General features: G+C 40.2%; 1 protein-coding gene across 2 annotated transcripts in view; it reads right to left on the bottom strand.

Moving 5' to 3' along the window:
• The window catches only part of ARHGAP26 (Rho GTPase activating protein 26), a 479,421-nt gene that overhangs the window by 217,918 nt on the left and 248,447 nt on the right, over positions 1–13,056 (bottom strand). The window lies entirely within an intron of this gene.

Raw genomic sequence — 13,056 nt, 5'->3', positions numbered from 1 at the left:
AAAAACAAACTGGAAGGGACAAGCCTCTTAGATAGCCTCATCCACCAGAGGGCAGACAGCAGAAGCAAGAAGAACTACAATCCTGCAGCCTGTGGAACAAAAACCACATTCACAGAAAGACAGACAAGATGAGAAGGCAGAGGGCTGTCTACCAGATGAAGGAACAAGATGAAACCCAGGAAAAACAACTAAATGAAGTGGAGATAGGCAACTTTCCAGAAAAAGAATTCAGAATAATGATAGTGAAGATGATCCAGAACCTCGGAAAAAGAATGGAGACAAAGATCGAGAAGATGCAAGAAATGTTTAAGAAAGACCTAGAAGAATTAAAGAACAAACAAACAGAGAAGAACAATACAATAACTGAAATGAAAAATACACTAGAAGGAATCAACAGCAGAATAACTGAGGCAGAAGAATGGATAAGTGACCTGGAAGACAGAATGGTGGAATTCACTGCCGTGGAACAGAATAAAGAAAAAAGAATGAAAAGAAATGAAGACAGCCTAAGAGACCTCGAGGACAGTATTAAATGCAACAACATTCGCATTATAGGGGTCCCAGAAAAAGAAGAGAGAGAGAAAGGACCCAAGAAAATATTTGAAGAGATTATAGTAGAAAACTTCCCTAACATGGGAAAGGAAATGGCACCCAAGGCCAGGAAGTGCAGAGAGTCCCAGGAGGATAAACCTAAGGAGAAACACACCGAGACACACAGTAATCAAATTGACAAAAATTAAAGACAAAGAAAAATTATTGAAAGCAACAAGGGAAAAACGACAAATAAAATACAAGGGAACACCCATAAGGTTAACAGCTGATTTCTCAGCAGAAACTGTACAAGCCAGAAGGGAGTGGCATAACATATTTAAAGTGATGAAGGGGAAGAACCTACAACCAAGATTACTCTACCCAACAAGGATCTCATTCAGATTTGACGGAGAAATCAAAAGCTTTACAGACAAGCAAAAGCTAAGAGAATTCAGCATCACCAAAACAGCTCTACAACAAATGCTAAAGGAACTTCTCTAAGTGGGAAACACCACAGAAGAAAAGAACATAAAACACAAACCCTTAACAATTAGGAAAATGGTAATAGGAACATACATATTGATAATTACCTTAAACATGAATGGATTAAATGCTCCAACCAAAAGACACAGGCTCGCTGAATGGAGAAAAAAACAAGACCCATATATATGCTGTCTACAAGAGAAGCACTTCAGACCTAGGGACGCATACAGACTGAAAGTGAGGGGATGGAAAAAGATATTCCATGCAAATGGAAATCAAAAGAAAGCTGGAGTAGCAATACTCATATCAGATAAAATAGACTTTAAAATAAAGAATGTTACAACAGACAAGGAAGGACACTACATAATAATCAAGGGATCAATCCAAGAAGAAGATACAACAATTGTAAATATATATGCACCCAACATAGGAGCACCTCAATACATAAGACAACTGCTAACAGCTATAAAAAAGGAAATCGACAGTAACACAATAATAGTGGGGGACACTTACACCAGTAGACAGATCAGCCAAAATGAAAATAAATAAGGAAAACACAAGGTTTAACTGATACATTAAACAAGATGGACTTAATTGATATTTACAGGACATTCCATCCAAAAACAACAGAATACACCTTCTTCTCAAGTGCTCATGGAACATTCTCCAGGATAGATAATAGCTTGTGTCACAAATCAAGCCTTGGTAAATATAAGAAAATTCAAATCATATCAAGTATCTTTTCAGACCGCAACACTGTAAGAGCAGATATCAATTACAGGAAAAATATCTGTAAGAAACAGAAACAAATGGAGGCTAAACAATACATTACTAAATAACCAAGAGATCACTGAAGAAATCAAAGAGGAAATCAAAAAATACCTAGAGACAAATGACAATGAAAACACGACGATCCAAAACCTATGGGATGCAGGAAAAGCAGTTCCAAGAGAGAAGTTTATAGCAATACAAGCCTATCTCAAGAAACAAGAAAAATCTCAAATAAACAATCTAACCTTACACCTAAAGGGACTAGAGGAAGAAGAATGAACAAAACCCAAAGTTAGCAGAAGGAAAGAAATCATAAAGATCAGAGCAGAAATAAATGAAATAAAAACAAAGAAAACAATAGCAAGGATCAATAAAACTAAAAGCTCGTTCTTTGAGAAGATAAACAAAATTGATTAACCATTAGCCAGACTCATCAAGAAAGAGAGGGAGAGGACTCAAATAAGTAAAATTAGAAATGAAAAAGGAGAAGTTACAACAGACACTGCAGAAATAAAAGGCATCCTAACACTACTACAAGGAACTCTATGCCAATAAAATGGACAACCTAGGGCTTCCGTGGTGGCACAGTGGTTGAGAGTCAGCCTACTGATGCAGGGGACACGGGTTCGTGCCGTGGTCTGGGAAGATCCCACATGCCGCAGAGCAGCTAGGCCCATGAGCCATGGCCCGTGAGCCTGCGCTCCGCAACGGGAGAGGCTACAGCAGTGAGAGGCCCGCGTACCGCAAAAAAAAAAAAAAAAAAAGGACAACCTGGAAGAAATGGACAAATTCTTAGAAAGGTATAACCTTCCAAGACTGAACCAGGAAGAAATAGAAAATATGAACAGACCAATCACAAGTAATGAAATTGAAAGTGTGATTAAAAATCTTCCAACAAACAAAAGTCCAGGACCAGATGGCTTCACAGGTGAATTCTATCAAACATTTAGAGAAGAGCTAACACCCATCCCTCTTAATTTCTTCTAAAAAATTGTGGAGGAAGGAACACTCTCAAACTCATTCTATGGGGCCACCATCACCCTGATACCAAAACCAGACAAAGATATCACAAAAAAAGAAAATTACAGACCAGTATCACTGATGAATATAGATGCAAAAATCCTCAACAAAGTACTAGCCAACAGAATCCAACAACACATTAAAAGGATGATACACCATGATCAAGTGGGATTTATCCCAGAGATGCAAGGATTCTTCAATATACGCAAATCAATCAATGTGATACACCATATTAACAAGCTGAAGAAGAAAAACCATATGGTCATCTCAATAGATGCAGAAAAAGCTTTTGACAAAATTCAACACCCATTTATGATAATAACTCTCCAGAAAGTGGGCATAGAGGGAACCTACCTCAACATAATAAACCCACAGCAAATATCATTCTCAATGGTGAAAAACTGAAAGCATTCCCTCTAAGATCAGGAACAAGACAAGGATGTCCACTCATGCCACTATTATTCAACATAGTTTTGGAAGTCTTAGCCATGGCAAACAGAGAAGAAAAAGAAATAAAAGGAATACAAATCGGAAAAGAAGAAGTAAAACTGTCACTGTTTGCAGATGACATGATACTATACATAGAGAATCCTAAAGATGCTACCAGAAAACTACTAGAGCTAATCAATGAATTTGGTAAAGTTGCAGGATACAAAATTAATGCACAGAAATCTCTTGCATTCCCATACACTAATGATGAAAAATCTGAAAGAGAAATTAAGGAAACACTCCCATTTACCACTGCAACAAAAAGAATAAAATACCTTGGAATAAACCTATGTACGGAGACAAAAGACCTGTATGCAGAAAACTATAAGGCACTGCTGAAAGAAATTAAAGATGTAACCAACAGATGGAGAGAAGTACCATGTTCTTGGATTGAAAGAATTAATACTGTGAAAATGACTATACTACCCAAAGCAATCTACAGATTCAATGCAATCCCTATCAAATACTAATGGCATTTTTTACAGAACTAGAATAAAAAATCTTAAAATGTGTATGGAGACACAAAAGACCCCGAATAGCCAAAGCCGTCTTGAGGGAAAAAAACAGAGCTGGAGGAATCAGACTCCCTGACTTCAGACTATACTACAAAGCTACAGTAATCAAGACAATATGGTACTAGCACAAAAACAGAAAAATAGATCAATGGAACAGGATAGAAAGCCCCGAGATAAACCCATGCACCTGTGGTCAACTAATCTATGACAAGGGAGGCAAGGACATACAATGGAGAAAAGACAGGCTCTTCAATAAGTGGTGCTGGGAAAACTGGACAGCTACATGTAAAAGAATGAAATTAGAACACTCCCTAAAACCATACACAAAAATAAACTCAAAATGGATTAGAGACCTAAATTTAAGACTGGACACTATAAAACTCTTAGAGGAAAATATAGGAAGAACAATCTTTGACATAAATCACAGCAAGATATTTTTTGATCCACCTCCTAGAGTAATGGAAATAAAAACAAAAATAAACAAAGGGGACCTAGTGAATCTTAAAACGTTTTTCAAAGCAAAGGAAACTACAAACAAGACGAAAAGACAACCCTCAGAATGGGAGAAAATATTTGCAGACAAATCAACAAAGAATTAATCTCCAAAGTATATACATAGCTCATGCAGCTCAATATTAAAAAAGCAAACAACCCAATCAAAAAATGGGCAGAAGACTTAAATAGACGTTTCTCCAAAGAAGACAAACAAATGGCCAAGAAGCACATGAAAAGCTGGTCAACATCATTAATTATTAGAGAAATGCAAATCTAAACTACAATGAGGTATCACCTCACACCATTTAGAATGGGCATCATCAGAAAATCTATAAACAACAAATGCTGGAGAGGGTGTGGAGAAAAAAGAATCCTCTGGCACTCTTGGTGGGAATGTAAATTGATACAGCTACTATGGAGAACAGTATGGAGGTTCCTTAAAAAACTAAAAATAGAGTTACCATATGACCCAGCAATTCCACTACTGGGCATATACCCAGAGAAAACCATAATTCAAAAAGACACATAAACCCCAAAGTTCACTGCAGCACTATTTACAACAGCCAGGTCATGGAAGCCACCTAAATGCCCATTGACAGATGAATGGATAAAGAAGATGTGGTACTTATATACAATGGAATATTAATCAGCCATACAAAGTAACGAAATTGGGTCACTTGTAGAGACGTGGATGGATCTAGAGACTGTCATACAGTGTGAAGTAAGTCAGAAAGAGAAAAACAAATATCGTATATTAACGCATATATGTGGAACCTAGAAAAATGGTACAGATGAACCGGTTTGCAGGGCAGAAATTGAGACACAGATGTAGAGAACAAACATACCGACACCAAGGGGAGAAAGTGGTGTGGCGTGGTGGTGGTGTGATGAATTGGGAGATTGGGATTGACATGTGCACACTGATGTATATAAAATGGATGACTGAGAACATGCTGTATAAAATGGATGACTGAGAACATGCTGTATAAAAAATAAACTAAATTAAATTAAAAAGAAAACCATAAAAAATAATCTCAGCTATTTAAAAATGCATAGGAGTGATTATATTAAGAAAATATACTGGGCTTCCCTGGTGGCACTGTGGTTAAGAATCCGCCTGCCAATGCAGGGGACACAGGTTCAAGCCCTGGTCCGGGAAGATCACACATGCCGCGGAGCAACTAAGCTCGTGTGCCACAACTACTGAGCCTGTGCTCTAGAGCCTGCGAGCCACGACTACTGAAGCCTGTGCACCTAGATCCTGTGCTTTGCAACAAGAGAAGCCACCGCAATGAGAAGCCCGTGCACCCCAACGAAGAGTGGCCCCTACTCACCACAGCTAGAGAAAGCCCAAGCGCAGCAACGGAGACCGAACGTAGCTAAAAATAAAATAAATATGTACAAAATGGATAACTAATAAGAACCTGCTGTATAAAAAAATAAATAAAAAACAAACTGGAAGGAATGAAGGAATTAAGACTGGGAAGCAAAGAGGAAGAATTATATTTCCTTCTTCTGGAGAGAAGGGAGGGCACTTTTTAAGCCTTTCTAGCCTAGACTGAAGCCCATTCCAGTTGGCTGTGGGCACCTGTCTGCACATGAGTGCATCTGCAGAGAGCACAGGTACTACACACACACACACGTGTGATGGGCCATCGGTCTATCATCTCCCAGGGGTCTTAACCCCATCAGCAGACCATATACTCCTTAAAGGTAGAGGCAACTGTAAAGCTGGTTGGTGTCCTCACCCCTCAGTACTCATGTCACCCAGCGCCATGGTCCTTAAGAATTCCAAGAGGTATTAGTTGAATGAAGCCTGGACTCCTACAGTTAAGTCTAGTGAGAGGTTCAGGTCGATGCAAAGAACATGTTCAACAAGAGTAGGAAGCAGAGAAAATGGCTGCAATATTCTTCTGAAAAGCCCGCTGGGGCCAACAGTGTGTGACAAGGCACACCTAGGGCAACTCGGGCATATTCCTTTTAAATGACCCGACTGACCCATGGAATTCGAGTTAATACTCACAGTAAGGGAAGTGGCACTAGAAGCCAAGATTAGGAGACATCCCTCTCTGTCTCAGTCTGTCAGTCTCCAAACAGCTGGCAAAGCAGCGGAAGAGCAGCATTTCTGTAAACAAGCTAATCTTTTCAGAGCTAAGCTGGCGGTGACATTTATTATTTAAAACTTCAAACTTGGTAAAGACGAACTCACCCTAGAAAAGCCTGCCTTTCCCTTGCTCTCATGCACCGGACTGTGTACCCTCTCTGACAAGTTCTCAGCTTCCCAACTGTCTCTCAGGTGGGACTACAGGACCACAGCAGCGGGGCTGAGAATAGGTCCCTTCCTAGCTCCCCCTTCTGCTTCTGACCTGGGCTCATTTCAAAGGAGAATGAACCAATTCTCATAGAGCCTTTGGGGAGTAAATCTCACAACTGCAGCCAACGTAAAGCAAGAAACAGGACATGTAGACTCAGGAGATACACATTAAGGTGGCAAAGGGTAAGATGGGAAGAGGAGGGGTCCCTGCCCAGGGAAGAGTCCTGTTCTTTGTAATAATAAAGGGGAAAATCAACGACAGTCATTTGCCGTTTAGAATGATTGACACTGGTGTGATCACCTCAGTAAAGAAGCTTAGGAAGCAACAAACTAGACTTTCTTCTTCTCTGTCTATTCTTACTCCCATCTTTTCCCTTCCCTCCACTACTGGGTAAGAATTTGACCAACTAGAGAAAACTCAGTGTCACTGATGTATATTCCTGACATTCCAGGAACAAAGCAAGGTAAGGTTCCTGATGGCAGCCGGATCCACGGTTGAGCAGCTCATACGACTGCCAAAAATAGCAGATCGGTTTTTGAATTTAGTATGTAGGGATTAACCTAACCAAGAAAACAGAAGACTTCTAGGCAGAAAAGTAAAGGTCTGAATAAATGGAAAGACATTCAAAGCTCTTGAAGGAGGTGACTTAGTATTATAGAAGTGTCAATTTTCCCAGCTGTATGTAAACCAATGAAGTTAGAACATTTCTAAATAGACATTTCTCCAAATAAGACATACAGATAGGGACTTCTCTGGTGGCGCAGCAGTTAAGAATCTGCCTGCCAATGCAGGGGACACAGGTTTGATCCCTGGTCCGGGAAGATCCCATATGCCACGGAGCAACTAAGCCCGTGCGCCACAACTACTGAGCCTGTGCTCTAGAGCCCGTGAGCTGCAACTACTGAAGCCTGTGCGCCTAGAGCCCGTGCTCCGCAACAAGAGAAGCCACCGCAATGAGAAGCCTGTGCACCGCAACAAAGAGTAGCCCCCGTGTGCAGCAACGAAGGCCCAACGCAGCCAAAAATAAAACAAAAATAGGGCTTCCCTGGTGGTGCAGTGGTTGAGAGTCCGCCTGCCGATGCAGGGGAGGTGGGTTCGTGCCCCGGTCTGGGAAGATCCCACATGCCGCGGAGCAGCTGGGCCTGTGAGCCATGGCCGCTGAGCCTGCGCGTCCGGAGCCTGTGCTCCACAATGGGAGAGGCCACAACACTGAGAGGCCCGAGTACCACAAAAAAAATAAGTAAAAAATAAAATAAAATAAATAATAAAAAATTTTAAAAAGACATACAGACAGCCAACAGGCATTTGAAAAGATGCTCCACACCATTAATTATTAGAGAAAATACAAATCAAAACTACAATGACGTATCACCTCACACCAGTCAGAATGACCATCATCAAAAAGTCTACAAAAAATAAATGCTGGAGAGAGTGTGGAGAAAAGGGAACCCTCCTACACTACTGGTGGGAATGTAAATTGGTGCAGCCACTATGGAGAACAGCATGGAGCTTCCTTAAAAAACTAAAAATAGAGCTACCGTATGATCCAGAAATGTCACTCCTGGGCATATATCTGGAAAAGACAAAAACTCTAATTCGAAAAGATACATGCACCCCAATGTTCATAGCAGCACTATTTACAATAGCCAAGACATGGAAGCAACCTGAATGTCAACTGATAGATGAATGGATAAAGAAGGAGTATATATACACAATGGAATATTACTCAGCCATAAAAAATAGTCATTTGTAGCAACATGAAAGGACCTAGAGACTATCAGACTCATACTAAGTGAAGTAAATCAGACAGAGAAAGACAAATATTATATCACTTATATGTGGAATCTAAAAAATAATACAAATGAATTTATTTACAAAACAGAAACAGACTCACAGACACAGAAAACAAAACTATGGTCACCAAAGGGGAAAGGTGGGGGAGGGATAAATTAGGAGTGTGATTAACAGATACTTCTATATGTAAAATAGATAAGCAACAAGGATTTAATATACAGCACAGGGAACCACTATATCCAGTATCTAGTAATAACCTATAATGGAAAAGAATCTGAAAAAGAATATATATGTATAACTGAATCAATTTGCTGTACACCTGAAACTAACACAATACTGTAAATCAACTATACTTCAATAAATTTTTTTTCATTTTAAAAAATATTTGTTACTTGTAAAGCATACTGTGAGAAACAACATTCAATGATTAAACCATTACTAATATTTTTTAAAGTGTCATTTTTCCACAAATTAACCTGTACACTTCAATGCAATCCAAAATGAAAATTTTAAATTTTTGAGGAACTTATCAAACTTAAGCTAGAATTTATATAAAAGGATAAAGGTCCACAGTCAGCTATGTCAACCCTTAAAAAGGAGAGTAAAGAGAGGAGACTTAAACTACTAGCTATTAAGATCTGCCTCAAAGTCTTCATATTAAAACTGGAGAGGTATTAGCACAAGAACAGACAGACCAAGGAAATAAAGAGCTCAGAGACAGAGCTCAGATGTGCAAACTTAACACAATAAAGCTGGTATCACAAGTCAAAGAGGGTGAGAATGGATAGCTTGGTAGATGTTGTTGGGAAAACTGGCTTTTCATGTGGATAAAAACAAAACTGAATCTTCATGAAACACCATATACAATGGTATCAGATGGATTAGAAACCAAAGTGTGAAAAACAAAATCATGAAGCCAATAAAAGAAAATGTAGGTGCATATCTTTGTGACATGGGTCAGAAAGGCCTTTTTCAAAACACAACTTGAAAATTGTAAACCAGAAGGCAAAAATTTTTTTGAATATATAAAAAGTAAGACTTTATACTCAAGGAAGGATATCACACATAATATTAATTGTCAGATAGCAAAATGGGAAGATATATTTAAAATATCTACAATTGGGCTTCCCTGGTGGCGCAGTGGTTGAGAGTCCGCCTGCTGATGCAGGGGACACGGGTTCGTGCCCCAGTCCGGGAAGATCCCACACGCGGAGCAGCTAGGCCCGTGAGCCATGGCCGCTGAGCCTGTGCGTCCGGAGCCTGTGCTCCGCAACGGGAGAGGCCACAACCTGCGTACCGCAAACAAAAAAAAAAAACCACAGGGAGATAAAAGATACTCATTGTCCAAGAATACACTTGAAAGGTACACATTAGAACGGTGAAGGGGAGGACAGGAATAGGAGGTGGGAAAAGAACTAAAAGGGAGTGAGTGAATGAATAAATGAATGAATGAAGGGCGAAAGGGAGGGGCCTGTGATGATCATGTGTCACAAACCGGGGATTATGATTATTTCAGTCACTGTACCTGAGATCCAAACAGAGAAGAAAGAGGAGGTGAAAAAGGCTCTGCAAAGAAATGTGCATGTATTTATCTGCTGCCATCCTCTCCTGGCAACTGGGCCACTTGGAAAATACCAGCAGCTGCCAGACATTATTTATGGTCCTGTCTTATACCTCACAGGCACTGTACGGCCTGAGAGAAACTTCAAGAGAAAAGCAACAAATTCAGAAGTGTCCCCAACGGAATTCCCTTTTGCTACCTGTCTCTTGAAAACATTCTGGTTCTGTGATAAAATGTTGGCATTGAAATTCCCACCAAAATATTTTCTAGAAAGGAAAATGCTAGACATTTGTAAATGGCTATTAAAGGTGAAAAGTGCGATGTCCCGCTCTTAAATTCCTATCAGATTGACTTCTTACCTTTAAAAAAGTTTTGACTGTCATATAAACAGAGTTGCAGAACAATCAGACCCTGGGCAATAGCGCCACCTGTGGCGATGAGCGCAGTGAAACTGCAAATCACTGCCATGAGGAATACGAAAGGGACAAGCGCTCTGGAGGGGAGGGGAAGCAAAGCTAAGGCTTGTGTGATGTGAAGAGGGGTTCCTACTGCCAAAGGACGGGAGGAAGCACCAACCCAGAACAGTCCTCTGGTTTTGCCAGCTTGGAAATCAGTGAACAGAACATCTTTTAGAATTGTAATACCCGGGACTTCCCTGGTGGCACAGTGGTTGAAGAATCCACCTGCCAATGCAGGGGACATGGGTTCGAGCCCTGGTCCAGGAAGATCCCACATGCCGCGGAGCAACTAAGCCCATGTGCCACAACTACTGAAGCCCATGCGCCTAGAGCCCGTGCTCCGCAACAGAGAAGCCACCGCAATGAGAAGCCTGTGCACTGCAATGAAGAGTAGCCCCAGCTTGCCAAAACTAAAGAAAGCCCACAAGCAGCAACAAAGACCCAACACAGCCAAAGATAAATAAATTTATTTAAAAAAAAAAAGAATAGCAATACCCTAGAAAAGCTGTTTCTATCAAAAGTACTCCTGGAAAAGTGGGCAATATGTTTAACACATTTTTCTTTCCCACTTCCTAAATGAAAGTGTAATAAGCCATTGAAGAATCATCAGAGACTCGAGGCAGCCAACTCTCTGCACCCTGTGGATAACGGGATGCCGGAAGCAAAATGTTGCAAATGTCTGTGTTTCCCAAGATAGAACTTTCTGTATCGTTCTTTTCCTAGGGAGGTAGAATATTCTCATGGTTGACAGCAAAGATGTTAGAATCAGACAGAACTCAGATTAAATCATATCTCCTGAGTTCACCAACCTCAATTTCCTAATCTACAAAGTAGGTCAAAAGCACCTACCTCAGTCAGTGCTGTGAGCTTTAAATGAGCTAATGTGGATAAAACACGCTGAAACACAGTAAGCAGTCGATAAATGCTACCTATTAATCGCCATTATTGTAAAATACATACTCTTTGTCGACAATGCAAAGTACACAGAATATTTAAAGTAGAAGGTCAGTGTCTCGCAATAATCTGCCCTCTATCCTGAGTAAGAGTTTAATGATAAATGTATTTCCAGACTTTTTTTCTATCAATGTATCTAGATGAGTCAACTAATTTATTTTAATAAATGCATGGTTCTACCACCTGAATTTTTTAAAAACTCAATGAACAGTATACTGTGGATACCATTTCTGCAAATATACCAAGATCTCTCGTTCTTTTTGAAGGCTACATAGTACTTTATGATATTTTTAATGGACTTCCTATTGAACATTTAGATGGTCTCCAATTCTTCACTATTATTACCGATGCTCCAGTGAACTTTTTTACAGAAACATCTTTGCACTCCAGCCTATCCTTTAGGATAAATCACTGGGTCAAAGGATATTTACATTTTAAAGGCTTCCGACACATATGCCCCAAAGGCCTTACAAAACAGTACAACCAGCTGCTATGGCCACCAGTAGAGTCATGGTCATCTTTCAAATCTAGTGGCACTTATCTCAAGGAGAGAGAAGTAGGTTCGTAAGGTCAAAAGTTACAGGCAAACTTTTGGTGTGGGGTGAAGGGGGGGCTGGTTCTCCATTCATATGCATCTCGGCCCCCACAGTTCCTGGGTCCTTCATGACAGAAGTGTCTCCCAGGTTAGGACATGGTGTGGGCATCTGTTATTTCACCCTGCTTGGCATCTATACTCTCTTGTCCCGGTGGCTTCCCCGATCTCCCTTTGGTAAACCACCCTGCTCCCATTTTATGAATACTGTTGAAACCATCGATCAAGGTGTGTTGTCTTCCCCTGGGTAGGCCACAGCTAGACCACCTTGATGCTATCTTTCCTGGGAACTGGACCTTCAGAAGAGTGAGGTAAGGACTAAAAAAGAGTTTAAGGGCTTTATCATCCTGCAAATATCATCCAGAAGACCCTTTCTCATTGGTCCCTGGGTCTCCAGAACTGGTCTGTTTTCAAGCCTTGGTTCTTCAGGTCTTCCTACCTTACTGTGAGTTACACTGAGGCCTTCTGTATTCCTTTGTTATTATTATTATTATTATTGTACTGTTATTTTAGGCCAAGTTAACCAGAGTTGATTTCAGATATTCTAAAACAATCCCACCTGACACGGGCGGGGGGCGGGGGGAATGACTTGTTTCCTTGAATATTTATTTGAAAAAAATTTCCCCTTGTTCAATTCCTGAAGGAAAAAAAAGAAACGTTTTTTCCTCTCCCAAAGGCCTCTTAACCTACCAATAGCAACCATTCCAAATTACTTAATATTTTATTTAAAACTTCTGGTAGAATCTGTATTTTGGAAGGAATGAAAGAGAGAAAATCTCTGTCCTATAATGGATTTCACACACACTAAAAACAGCTCATCCTTTTGTCCACATGAAGAGGTACTGTTTTACTGACACTATTGGAATTCACGGTAGGGCTATCTTGGAATTTTTTTTTCCAAGTGGATCTTACAAAGCAAATCTGAGGCAAGGGGACAGAATTTCCTTTGTACTCTGGTAGCAACGTGGCAGGAATTTGCTTTTTCCCCTGTGCACCAAGGAGATAATCAGCCCAAACACTCTAGCAATAGCGGTTTCATTTTAATCCCATCATCTTTACAAGGTTACAGGTGCCCTTG

This window comes from Stenella coeruleoalba (assembly GCF_951394435.1).
Source record: "Stenella coeruleoalba genome assembly, chromosome: 3".
Lineage (NCBI taxonomy): Eukaryota > Metazoa > Chordata > Mammalia > Artiodactyla > Delphinidae > Stenella > Stenella coeruleoalba.
Note: the sequence above shows the minus strand (reverse complement) of the source record. Positions and strands in the feature narration are given on the sequence as shown.